The 13,862-nt window shown below is 36.6% G+C and overlaps 1 pseudogene; it reads right to left on the bottom strand.

The window, feature by feature from the left end:
• Positions 1-212: 212 nt before the first annotated feature.
• On the bottom strand, positions 213-1,540 carry LOC149179095 (molybdopterin biosynthesis protein CNX1 pseudogene; annotated as a pseudogene).
• Positions 1,541-13,862: the final 12,322 nt, after the last annotated feature.

Raw genomic sequence — 13,862 nt, 5'->3', positions numbered from 1 at the left:
CTTTGAAACTATCACTTAACAACCAATACTGCAAGGCGCTCGGACGGATCCTTTGGATCCCAGTCGGCACGAAAATAGGTCAAGTAACTATCGACGATTTCGTGGCTTGGATAGCACAAATCACCACAGATAGAAATCTATACACGTATCCGATAATCCTGGCAGGTAACCATGATTTAGAGACAGGTGTTTGAGTTTTGTGCCAAGTTTTGCTATGGCATTGCTGTCACTACTACAATTCCGCCCTTTAGATTATCTTGCAGCCGATCACCATTTGCGTCCACGTTTAGAGTGCGATTAAATCCCAAGTCAAAATATAGATGATAAGGAGAACCGCGAATGAATGATTTCACAATGATGGCAGTACTTATGGTCCATGCTTTTATACCCTTCTGAATCCCAGAGACCAGAAAGGACATTCTCCACAGTTCTTCATATGTTGTGGCAAGAAACCTGCGCTGCCCATCCAGCTTTTCTGACAAAGAATTTATCACAGAAACTGCCCTTGGACCACTTCGATCAGGCCCAGCACCAGAGGCTACAGTATCGCTCACAGTCAGGACTGCTACCTTTACACTTGTATCACTATGTTCTTCTTGAGAATTCTTGAATATATTTTCATGCTTCGCACTTGAAAGTTGACCACTTAAAACATTGTCCATGGATACCGATGTCTGGGGAACAGGCATGCTGCTGACATCAGAAATTAACAGTGCCCACACCATTGTCCCTGCTGGAAGTATTTTATTTCCTGCGGGCAATTCTAATAATGCATTTGCAGACTTCATGCTTAAAAGGCGGCTACTAACTTGATGTCCTGTGCTTACAGCAACAAAGCCAGGGTAACCAGATCCATTTCTTGTTCCCAATGAATTATAGCATGGTGATATTCAGGTCTTAAAGGGTCTAATGTTCTTGGTTCTGAAATGCGAGCTTGTACTCTCCAAAACCTGGGATCTCTCCAACCAATTAAGTGTCGGATTGCAGGAATAGCCATAAAATAGAAACAAACTAAGCAACTGACAGGATTGCCCGGCAAACCAAATGCAAGAATATTTTTTCCTGGCCTTGTTTCTGTTGATGCAACATTGATGGTTGCAAATGTTATTGGCTTTCCAGGCTTCATACAAACCCTATTAAAATATATAGTACCACGTCTCTCCAATAAATGCTTTATAAAATCCTTGTCTCCCATGGAAACACCACCTGATGATAAGAGAATATCCACCCCAGCAGAAATAGCTTTATCCAGCTTGGCTTCCAACTCTTCTTCTTCATCACATGCAATACCTAAATCCAATACTTTACATTGCTGCTGTGTAGCAGCTGCTAGTAGCATAGCCCGATTTGAATCCTGAATCTTACCAAGACCTATGAAATCTGATGCTGGATCTACTAACTCATCCCCTGTTGAAAGGACTGCAATTGTGGGTATTGGATAAACCTTGACCATAACAACTCCAATTGTGGCCAGCAATCCAATTTCTGCAGCACCTATTCTCTCACCAGATTTCAATACGACTGCCCCTTTTTGAATATCATATCCTTTCAGACATTAAAGCGGAAAGAAATGGATTTGAGGGTAAACCATTCTGTGGCCAAGTTGTTCCTCTTTGATAATCTGAAATAAGGGACTTGTGCTTTCTACTTGTTGCAAACTCAGATAAGATGAGTCCTGAAGATGAGCTTGATTCCGAATCTATATAAGCCACTCCAGAACCAAGTAATGTCCTCGATCCTACTTCATCATAAACGCTTGAAGCCCCAGTGGCATGGTCACCTTTTTGGATTTCCTTGTCCACGGAAGTATTGAAACTTTATCTTCTGATTCACTTCATCTCTTAATATCAGACCTTCCATTAGGTGTTTTGTGTTCTCTGTCAGCTGATACTATCTGTTTTAACTGAAACATTGATACTACAGGACTGATATTTGGCACACTATCACTTTGAGAATCCCAATCTTCCTTTACAGCACTCGGCATTGTTTTGTCATCAACTGGTCTCAGATTTTGCCTGGAGGTTTCCCTTGCAGAATTTTGTCGATGTTGCATGTGCGCCAATGTCAAAATAAGATGACTCAAGTAGTCCCAATACAGTTGAAGAATTTAGATGCCAACATAAAGACATAATGGATGGATAATTGTGTATTGCTGCTCTAAGGGCCTGCAAAGCTTCGAAATGAATGACTAGATGTGCCACTGTAGAGAACCTCTGTACCATGATAATTGAAACCATATGAAGATAAAACTTGACCAAATTCATCAACAGTAGAGTCTGATGTATGCTTTGTTTTCTTTGTGCTTTTACAGAGGTAGGAGCTGCAATCACTGCCTTTTGAAGAGCTGGAGCATAAATTACACAAATTTAAACAACAAATTAATGATTTCTTCTTCAAAACAGGGTTTTGAAGAAGAATCAATCTCTGATATAAGACAGAGTCTAACAGATGGAAGAGGGGTTATTCTAGAATAAGATTCTCTTGTCAATGTTATGTGAGTTGGCGGGCATCGTCACTCACCTTTGTTTATTTCGAGCAGCATCGCCAAAGAAGTGTTTTGTTTGCACCGCAAGTAGAACAATCTTTGGGTAACCTGTAAGAGGTAGGCCTTTCCTAATAGAACAAATGTTTTGTCTGCAAATTGAGGGATAACCTTGAAACCATATTTTATACCTGGGGGCATGCAAACCTTTTGGAGTGCAAGCGAGGGGCGACTATTTATTTTTTAAATTTTTAGGACCTCTAACCCTTTAAACTCATAGGATTAGTCGTTTCCTAACTTACATAAAGAAAGGATGTGGGGCAACACTCGAAAGATTGCCGAGTTTTTATATGAGACATTCTTATCATATGACTGGATTAATCGAGCAGTTTTAGCGCATAGTTCATGCTCATTAAAAAATAAACATAAGATCTGAGCAAATGTTTCCACCCGCGTTTAAGCTCGTTAAAAAATGAACTATTCCCCGGTAAATAACCACTGTGAATGTAGCATTTCAGCCATTAAAGCCTTGGTCGTGTTTGCACCGTCACCTCCACTTTTTCATTGGCCGAACATTGACCTCCATTTGATTGTTTACCCATTTTGAGGAACAGCTGCGAAGAGTGATTTTACTAGCCATCCTTGTGACATTGTCGTGATTGGAAAATTCCAAACCTTACCTGGAATCAGCTGCTACCCATTTTATCACTCGTTCCTCAAAAGACGAGTCTTCTTTAAGCTCTTTTCAACTGACTCGTAAAATATGAAAAGATTGTCGAGTTTTGGCCTTCCAGCTCGTTAAAGCGATAGGAAGTGCTATCCCTCCTCTAGATTTTAATCTTTTTGGACCTGAGGGATTATTGCACAAAAAGATCGAGCGCTTGTTTTGTTCGACTCGTTAAACCTATCGAAAATTCATCCCTTATGTATTATTTTATATTTTTTCGGACTTAAGGGATTAGATGATGAAAAAGGAATTTTGGAGTTACCTTTACGTACCTTTTCAGACTCTCTAAAAATGAAAAGGACCGAGTTATCCTTGTCGTTAAACTCGTTAAAAAGATTAATAGCGACAAACTTGTCTTTAGACGAGAACGAGTTTCACTATCTCTAGGCTCGTTAAAACATAGCGATGAGTTTGCCCGAAGGGAAAATTATAGAACAAGCATATGTTATCCTCCTCAAGCTTGACAAAAATAAAGAGGTACTGGTCAGCAATGACTGGGGAAAAATTGGGAAGAAAACTCAAAGAATCTTTATTGGTAGCAAGTCGCTCTTAAACATGACACTTCCACTCCGTGCCTAAGTCGGGTTGGGTTGTTTCATTCACCGGTCACATCACCATGGTCACACCATACCATTCACATTTGGGGTAAATGCTACCAATCCATCACATAAGTGTCGCCGACATGTTCAAGAGAAGTCATCCAGAGAAGTCACCCGTGTCCCATCCACTACCATACATTATACTTCATTCTTTCATGACCACCATCCTGAACCATATATCATCAGATCGTTTTCACCTCCATCAAAATCATTTGCTCCATTCCATGCCATTGATGTGGGATTCATTAAGGCCCTCCTTTGACGGATCGCTTCTTGTTGACATCAGCTCATTATCCAAGAAGTTGATCTAAGAACAACCCCTTCAGTACTTTGAAGCTTGCATGCCTCAATGGCAAGTTTCTCACTTCCGGCGACAGGTATACATCAATGACCTTCGACTGAAAGATTTTGCGTGGTGTTCGACGCCAAGTCCTTTATTCACACCACGTGAATTGTACTGCAGTACCTTGAGGGTCATCATCATTATCGGTGATTCCTCTCGCGCTTGTTAACAGTTTACATCATTGACTGGTAATCAAGCGATGTCTTTCCATGTTTGACTTCAGAACATTTCTCACATGGATCGACTTGTGCTTCGAGTGAAGATCGGACGATATTGAAGACCCCGGATCTAGTTTCATCCATCCGGGCTGCGATATATATTCAGGAAAATAAAGACATTGAAATGTACAGCACTGCAGCACAGATAATCATCCTACCAAAAGGATGATGGCTCTATCAGAATCATCAGTCTACCATCAGACGATTGTCTGTCCTCTGTACATAAAAATGAATTTATAAAGCTGAGCATGGGAATGCCCGCCTCAGCTAGATCATGAAAACAGTATGAAGATAATGTATTGTATTGTATCTTATTACAGGTCTCCTCCCAGCATTGAAAGAACTTCGGATCCTCCTAATAAAGCATTTCACCCGATAAACGGCCTCATACTTTAGGGGGCAACTGTTATAGACATTTTTGTGCCTTACAGCTCTAAGCATGAAATGTCCATAAACCAAGGGATCCTAAGTCCCTAAAAGTGTTGTTCCGACCCCTAAAGGAACAAGGTCAACAAATTACAGCTTCTCCCAGAAGTTCTCCACCAGAAACTGCTCAGAATCAGTCAAATCAAGATCATTTCAGCTGCTCCACTAGCTAGCTGCGTTGCATAGCACCCAGGTACACTAGCTACGTGCGTTGCAACGCACCTAAATGCACTACCAGGGTGCGTTGAGCGGGAAATGACAAATGGCAGTGTCATTCCGCGAGGTGGACAGACAATGGAAGCTTCCAGAATCTTCCCCAATGACACTTGCCTCACTGAGTTCGACCAAGGATGAGTAAGAGGCTCTCAGTCTTCAAGTGGAAACAAGAACTGACAGAGAGAAGCCACTAGTCAAAACATAAGCTGACTCATCCTCTTTGCATACATCTATATATGGATCCCTCATCCCAGAGATCCAAGAGGCTGGAATTTTGTACATTGCAGAGAATTGCTGTTGGTTTTGAGATAGATATCAGAGTATTGGGTGATTTATGCTTTGTTGGAGGTGAAGAGGGGGATTCCTTTGCTGGGAGGTTGATGCTGGATCAGGAATCATCGGTTGTAACTCCTCCTGGATCTTCTTGTTATATCAATAAAACTATTTGAGTTTCTCCTACATGCTTGTGTATCATTGATATTTGTTATATTTGCATGTTTAGCTTAAATCTGATCCTAAGCTATTTATGAATATAAATCCATGTCTTTGTGTAGTTTTCTTCTTCTGTGATCTTACAGGAACTTGGCGAAGCTGGGCAAGTAAGGGAGCAGGTAGCTGGAAGCTGTCAAAGAGGAGAGAGATTGGATCAAAGGACTAGCGCAAGACACAGGTTGGTTCATCCTATTCCTCTTCGTTTATAGTTCATAAAGAAGAATACGAAAGTAGTTTTCTCTGTTTGTTTCTAAGGTCACTGTCACACCTTAGTGGGATAGGGTCGTTCTGAATAGACACTTCTCCCATTAACAACTAGCCTATTTAGAACACCATGTAAAGAAACAAGGATGAGCACGTCACAATAATAAGTATTAGGGTTTTTGGATCAACTAAAGTAGTTGCTTCAATTCCTTTAACAACATTGTTTATCTTTGTGTGCTTCATTAAAGTGAATCTATATTGTTAATCACATTGTTGTTCTATATAGATCCTAAAATATCACTCATTTCTTTAATATTTCCACCCTTTCCATGGATAATTTTGGCTACTCAAGAACTGACATTTCAAAAACTCTGAAAAAGGTAGAGAAGCTTTGATTCAAGAATAATGTATTTCAGTCTATGGTAAATACTAAATTCAAATAAAGATAAGCAAAATGGGTCTTTAATGTGGCTAGACTTACATTTAGAAGAAAGGCGGGAGAGAAAAAAAATCTACCTAGGTTACACATTGTGGATATGAGATGCTTTTACCATACTTATCCAACCAATATTTTATTACAAATGTAACACCTCTACCAATTGCAACATCCCTAGAAAGGGATCCACCTAGATCCTACCCATCGCAATAAAGTTCTATATACTTCCATCAGGTTTTCCAGCAACAACTGTAAATGAGTAACCATGGAATTTTGAATATTCACCTAATATCTAGGGCATTACCTATTCACATCAATCGTGTAATCATTTCCTAGGAATGGTGCGCTCAACCCAAGGTACCCTTCCTCCTAGGTTCTTTTACTAAGTTTTATTGCTAAAATAAAAGTTGCAGTAGTAATCTTTAGACTAAGGAATGGTATTCCTAGTTAAGACACCAAAATAAAATTCCTTACATGTTGTATCTAGTATAGGAAGTTGGTAAAGAATTTTGCTTCCATTTATTGCCTCAATCCCTGATCATTGCCATCATGGTAAATCAGAGTGTAGAAATGCCTCTAAGAGGAAATACAAAGTCATTTCCCAATATCAACTCATCAATTAAGAATGGATGTCATCCATGAATTAAATTTTGCAATGGTCATTGTTTCAACATATGTATTTGACCCTTACCAAACTTAATTCAAATTTATGGTAATGGAGGTGCTAGCATTTTCTCTTTGCAACTTTAACTATCATCTATATTCTCACTATCTTGTATCCCATTTCATTAGCAATCCAATTGATTGTTGTACACACTTAAAGATGTTGTGAGTAGAAACTATTCCAGAGTTTATTTCAACGTGTTCCCAACATTCATACTCCTACACAGGAAAACAGCATATACTTACACTTAGAGATATGTTGCCAATTAATGGCTTGCCATCGTACATGCTTGAAAATGATAACCCAACCTTTAACTTTCATTGAATAGCATATACAAGATTCAACTCAACCAAACTATCTTCCAAATAAACCTTTCTCATTAAGAACATATGCTAATGTTACATAGGACATATAATCATGGCGGTTCAAGTCCAGGACAACCCATCCACAATAAGGAAAATCGAATAGGAAGAAAATGCAAAAGCTTCTCGGATTCAAAATATATTTGCTCACACTTCAAAGAAAATTGGAACTTTTCAGGTTATAGGTGTTTGAAAGAGTTTAGGAATGGGATACCAAGGAAAAAATTCACCTATATTGAAATGTCTTTGTGCTAAATGTGGGTAGATCTCACTAGGAATTGGATTAGTTCCCTAAAGGAAATCAAGGCATTGCAAATAAAATTCATTGTGATTACATTGCAGTTGGAGCACATCCACTTGGTCGTTAATATCATAGACTTGGTTTACCTATAATTGGGAAAGGCATTGTTCAAATCTGGTCCATTTTCAATTCTATGTGAATGTAAAAGATCCACCTTCCACATGATAGAAGGTAGGGAAATACTCTATTCCAGGGAAGCTAGCCTTTGGGTCCATGAAGGTAGGTAAATTAGTTTGTTTCTTTCCTTAGGTTCGTGATGCTAGCCTTAGGTCTGTGTTGCTAGCCTGATCGCACCACCTTGTGTGTGTAATGCATGGAAATAGGTTTGAACCAATCATGGTTCATAATGCAAAAGTAGCAGCTAAAATTGCAATTTCCCAATAACTAAAACAACCTGCAATCTTATCATCCAAGCATTGTACTGGTGCAACAACTATTGGATTTTTCTCATATGTGATTGTTTATGCTTCCTTACAAATTAAATTAATCCTCATTAGTAGATCTTTCTTGTCTAGCCTTATCTTCCAAAATCTCAAAAAAAGATCTTACAATGCATACACAAAAGGGATGATAAGCAAGACGATAATTGTGATCAGAACATTAGATCATTAGAGTAATTTTGAGGTAAAAAATGGGCCTCAAAACAAAAATGTACAACAAAAATCAACTTTATAAGGACCAATAGGATTCAATACGACGATGTCAACCATGGGGGATGATTCACAATTTTTGGAGTAAAAAGGTAAAAAGATGAAAAACAAAACAACAAAAAAACTAATTTTTCAGGTCATATTTTCAACTTATCTCCCTAATATTTTATTCAAATTTTGAGCAACATCACTTGTTTGATGCAGAATTTAATTTTTCATCCGAATACCCATGTTGCATACTTTTGACGGACCCTCCTACATGAAAAATGTGAAATACATGAAAAATGTGATTGCAATCACATTTTTTCTTGTATTTCTCATTTTTTCGTGTAGTAGGGTCCATCAAAGGTATGAAACATGGGTACTCCTTGAATGAGAAATTAGATTCCACATCCAATGAGCACTCCTACTCAAAATTTAAGTAAAATCGTAGGGAGATAAGTTGAAAATATGTGTTGAAAAATAGCTTTTTTTTCTTTTTTCCCTCCAAAACGTGATGAGGTGATCTAATATTTTTTTTATTTTTTTGTTTTTAATGGAAAAACCTGTGAACAGTTTATGAAACCAACGTTTCAGACTAGCTTGGTGAGTCCATCATCAGGGCAATGTGATTTGTATTTTGAGAAGAGAGAGCATGAAAATATGGAGCTATTAATAGTTATTTGAAAAGATATTTGATGTTTTTTTTTTTTTTTTTTTTTAATGTCAGCTTAATTGATTCATAATGATTAGTTCACACACACACACACACACACATATATATATATAATTAATTTTATTTATTTATTTATTTAATATTATTATTATTATTATTATTTTTAAGTGACAGGTATAATTAATGATTGATTATAATTAAATGTATTTATTTGATTTTTTTTTAAATAATTAAATAATTTATTATTATTATTATTATTATTATTTATTTATTTATTTATTATTATTTTTTTATATTCTATGTTATATAAATAAGTTCTTTGCTATGTATTTTTGATGTATAGTTTGAATTTAATTTAATTTATTTTTATTTTTATTTTTATTTTTATGATATATATTTTTTGACTTATTAAATTATATTTAAAAGGGAGTTAGATAGATTTATTTATTTATTATTCTATTAATTTGTATTTACTGCTTTTTTATTTTATTTAATAAGGGTTTCCAGGTGCTACTTAATTTTAGTCCATCATCTCTATTCATGTTGTTGGAGGATTTCTCAATTTCAATTGCCTCTTTCACCCTTCTTTTTAAATAATGGTCTTCCTTGTGAATTAATTTTGCTTGTTCCATATAGATATAGTGTGAGGAAGAACATGCGTGCTCTGCCAGACCTGATTTTTCTGACCTGTTTCTTGTAATATCATTAATGTGTTCTTTTAATCTTATGCCAAAGGATCTCCCTGTTTCACCTATATATACTTTTCCACATGAGCAGGGAATCGAGTATACTCCCTTGTGATTTTTTGGGTCTATTAAGTCCTTAGCAGAGTCCAGCATGTTTTTTAGGGTGTTAGGGGGCGTAAAGGCAACCATGATGTTATGCTTGGCGAGAATTCTGGCAATTTTATCTGTGGTTCCTTTTATATAGGGTAAGGAGATTCTAGGGTTTTCAAGAGTTTTTCTTTTTTGGTTATTGGTTATGGATTCTTTAATTATTTTTTGGATAATGTGTTTCTCATAGCCATTGTTTATGAAGACCTTATGGAGATGGTTAAGTTCTTCCTCTAGATGTTCAGGGTCAGAGATTCTGGAAGCTCTGGTGGCTAGGGTTTTGATGACACCAAATTTTTGTTTCAAATGGTGGTGGGAATTTGAATGAAGATATTTGTGAGTGTGAGTTTGTTTTCTGAAGACCTCGTGGCTTAGTTTGCCATTTTTCTTGGTAAGGAGGACATCTAGGAAGGGGAGTTGGTTGTCTTTTTCAATTTCAATAGTGAATTTTATGTGTTTAGAGAGGTTGTTTATGTGAGATAAGAATTCATTAAGTTTATCTAAACCATGGCTCCATTTAGCGAAAATGTCATCTACATATATTTTCCATTTTTCAGGGATAAGGGGGAGAGACCTAAGGGCCATTTGCTCAAAGTGTTCCATGTATAAGTTGGCAATCAATGGTGATAATATTATTTTATTAGTTCTGTGATTATTTTATAATATTCCCTAGGAGGCCCATTTTAGACCTCAAAATTTCTTTAATGACATGGTCAATACGCAACCTCACAAATATTGCATATAAGCTTTCAGCGGTCCTTATTGTTCCTATTAACACCGTCAATCGACTTCATTTGTTTAATGTCTACAAGGCAAGTCTTAGGAATCCTTGTTCCCCAAATTAATTGATCCATGTGACAAACATTGTATTGATTAGGGTATTGAACTTGAATTGACCTGTAGCCCATAGGAAATACTTCATCTGTGTTTCCCTTTAGCAGCTTGTCAGTCCAATAATTGTACTTTGAGCATGCCTTGGCATGTGGCAAATCCTGTATAATATTAACTATGTGATGGTATGAGAATCCAAACATATATGAGCTAGACTTATACTAATGTGTTTTATCTACACTAGCTTTCATACCATTGCCAAGTTTTTTCCTTTCCTTCTCTAATGTTTGCATGATGATAAGAAGCTTTTGCATATAATTTGTGAGTTCTCAATCATTCATCTTTGTTGCATTATGCTCGAGTGGGATGTCCTTTTGTTTGTTGTTGTAGGACTAGTCATAACTGGTCGAAAAAATCACTCACTTCTTCCTTCTGATTCATCCATGGAATAGGGAAGACCCATCGGCTAGCATCACGGACCTAAGGAAAGAAGCAAACCAATTTTGAGGCAAATGAAGCTTCTGAGGGCCACAAACAAAAATATCTTTGGGAGCCGTAATTTAAGGATAAAGTAGTAAAACACATTTCTGAAGTTTGACAAGAAATTCTTAGACCAACGAGCATGAAAAAGAAGCAGAACGAAACCATGTGTAAACTCGTCACAAATAAATTAATTGAAGTAAGATGAATCTTTATTTGAAGTGGTCATAACCTACCCTATCTAGTCCAAGGCTGCTAGATGATTATACTTACCTGTAATGGATCTAGAGTACCCAAAACCATTCATAGTATGCCAGGTGAGATAAAATATCTCTAAGGGTTTATGCACTAGAAATTCTAAAATCATGGGATAAGCTCAAGCTCCTGTACAGAGTTCAAAATTTAATTGACTAAGGATGAAAAGGGTTATGATCAGAGTCTGTCACAAGATCGAAATATCTAGGACATTTCACAAGCAGTGAAAGGGGTGTGAATAATTTGCAAAGGAAATTGTGTACAAAGAACAGGAAAATATTGATTCTTAGTTATCTAGGGAACTATTGAATATAGAAATATTAGCTTTATTATGTACAATTTTGTGTTAAATGTATATTGTTGAATGAAATATTACTTGAAATTTTTGTGTCCTTATAAGAATTTGTGGAAAAACACTGATTTACTTAAGAAAAACCTGCATCAAATGGCCCTAGCTCACTACATCTTTGCATGGGCTTGTATATATTACTTTAATCAATTTTAAACATAGTAAATTAACTCACCGATAAAATTTCATGATTAAAGAAAATCGGGTCCTCGAGGTTTGAGCCAGAGGGGAAGGCACGAGATTTGATCATCTGTACTCCCAATCCTACAATGCACAACAAGAGGAAACCCTAAAAACAGAAGTTCCCAACTGATGAATAATTCTCCCAGCATTGGTATTGGGGCAGGCTTGTCTGGCAGATATAACCCTTAATTTTATTCTCACTAGAAGTTTTTGGTCTTTCAATAAGATGTCCCCATTCTTGAATAACAAGCATAATTAGTAGGAATGTAGAAACTGTGAAATGGAAAATTCTGGACCACATACCCATTGATAGCACTGGAATACATTATGGAATGGGAAAATGCCCTGGTTGTGCACTCATTGATGGCACTCTAGGAAACTGTACTGGAATGGGAAATTCCACAGGTGCACACCCATTGACAACACTTTGAGGAAACTATGAATGGGAAATGCCCTGGTGGAAAACTACATATCATCACGAAAAGAGTTATGTCATGATAGAGAAAAAAGAAAATAAACAAACAAAGTGGAATTTATCATGAAGAAAAAAGAAAATCTTATGTCACGATAGAGAGAAAACAAAATAAATAAATATTAATTATAATAAATAAGAATAGAAAAGGGGCAAGTTGAAATGAAATTGCTATTTCATCTCAAATTTATGTCTTAAAAATCCTCTTTTTGTAGTAGTGCCTTCTGCAATAAGAGGGTGGAGGCTTATGTGTCAGGAAATAAGGATGCCTTGGATTAAGGCTTTTAGTTCTATAATGTTTGTTACTTTCATGACCAACGTAGCCTCTATAGATGCATATTATTTCTCCTTTTTGGTTCCATATAACTACCCCTATTCTAGCTTCACCTAGGTTTCCTTTTGAGGCCCCATCGAAATTCAATTTGATGTGGTGAAATAGAGGTGGAGCTCAGAATCCAGGGCTTGTTGCTTTGGTGATTAAGCATATAGGGCTTGTTAGAGAAGGAGCATGGTTGAGTTTCCACTAGTAAATGATTTCTTTTCTTTGAGGAAATGAGGAAGATCATTCATCCCTATTGGTTAGAAACAGGGTTTCTTCAAGTTTCTTATGTATAAGGATCCAAATTTTATCTAGAGATTTTTGTTTGTCATTGAAGATATGTTGATTTTATTCTTTCCAAATAGTCCACACTAATAGCCCTGGGGTTAGCCTCCATAATTTGTTGAGAAGTTGTCTTTGAAAGGGGATTTTGGGCCATGTTTTGAGAGTTTGGACAATCTCTTTGTAGGAACAATTGGTTTTATGGAATCCTATTGTGATTTTGTGTCAAATATTATGAGAGAAATCACAGGTGATCCATGGTTTCTTATTTTTGTTTGCATAGAAAACACCATGATGACCCTTTGTATCCTTTTTTATTTATGTTCTCCTTGTTAATATTTCGTGTCTAGAGAGAAGCTAAAGGAAGGTGGTTACTTTTGGCCATAATTCTGCAGACCATAGTTCTTCCCAAAAGGGATCAGGGTTCTTATTAGGAGCTTGTCAGGATAGGATGTAGGCTTCCTTGACTATGAAAGCTCCTATAATTTTTAAAATTTTCACCATGCCCATTTACATGTAGTTCTTAAAAAATTATATATATATATATATATATATATATATATATATATATATATATATATATATATAATGGGTCTATGCATGGAGTTGGGTTACACTTTTTGACAAAGCAAGGTTGTGTTTTGGTGGAAAAAGGGAGCTTGATTGAGCCATTTTAAGTGCTTGATCGAGTTGCTTAAGGGCTTAGACATAGCTTGGTTGAACGTTTAAACAAACTCTAAATCGAGCTCCTGTGTAACCAGAGTTAACACAGGAGCTCGATTGGGCCTCTATTTGGCATTAAAAGTCGTGATCATGGTATGCCAAGCCATCTTTGTACACTGTGAGGTAAGCAATAGCTAAACTGGGGAATTTAACTACTCAACATAGGGTTTTGGAGCTCAACTGTGTGTTTTGGAGATGGAGCAGTGACTCCAAAAATGTCCTTGAAGATCAAACCAACCACTATCTGTAAGCCAAGCTAGGTTTCCCATCATTTTTTCTCTATTTGAATTATTTTTTCTTGCAAAAAAAAAAATTAATTTGAAATGATAACCTGCCATGGAAAGACCATGAAAACCCTTG

Source organism: Pinus tabuliformis, chromosome 4_1 (genome assembly GCF_031772625.1).
Source record: "Pinus tabuliformis cultivar Carrire ecotype Pingquan chromosome 4_1, CPIR1, whole genome shotgun sequence".
Lineage (NCBI taxonomy): Eukaryota > Viridiplantae > Streptophyta > Pinopsida > Pinales > Pinaceae > Pinus > Pinus tabuliformis.
The sequence above is the reverse complement of the archived record's forward strand: the minus strand, read 5'-3'. Positions and strand labels throughout refer to the sequence as shown.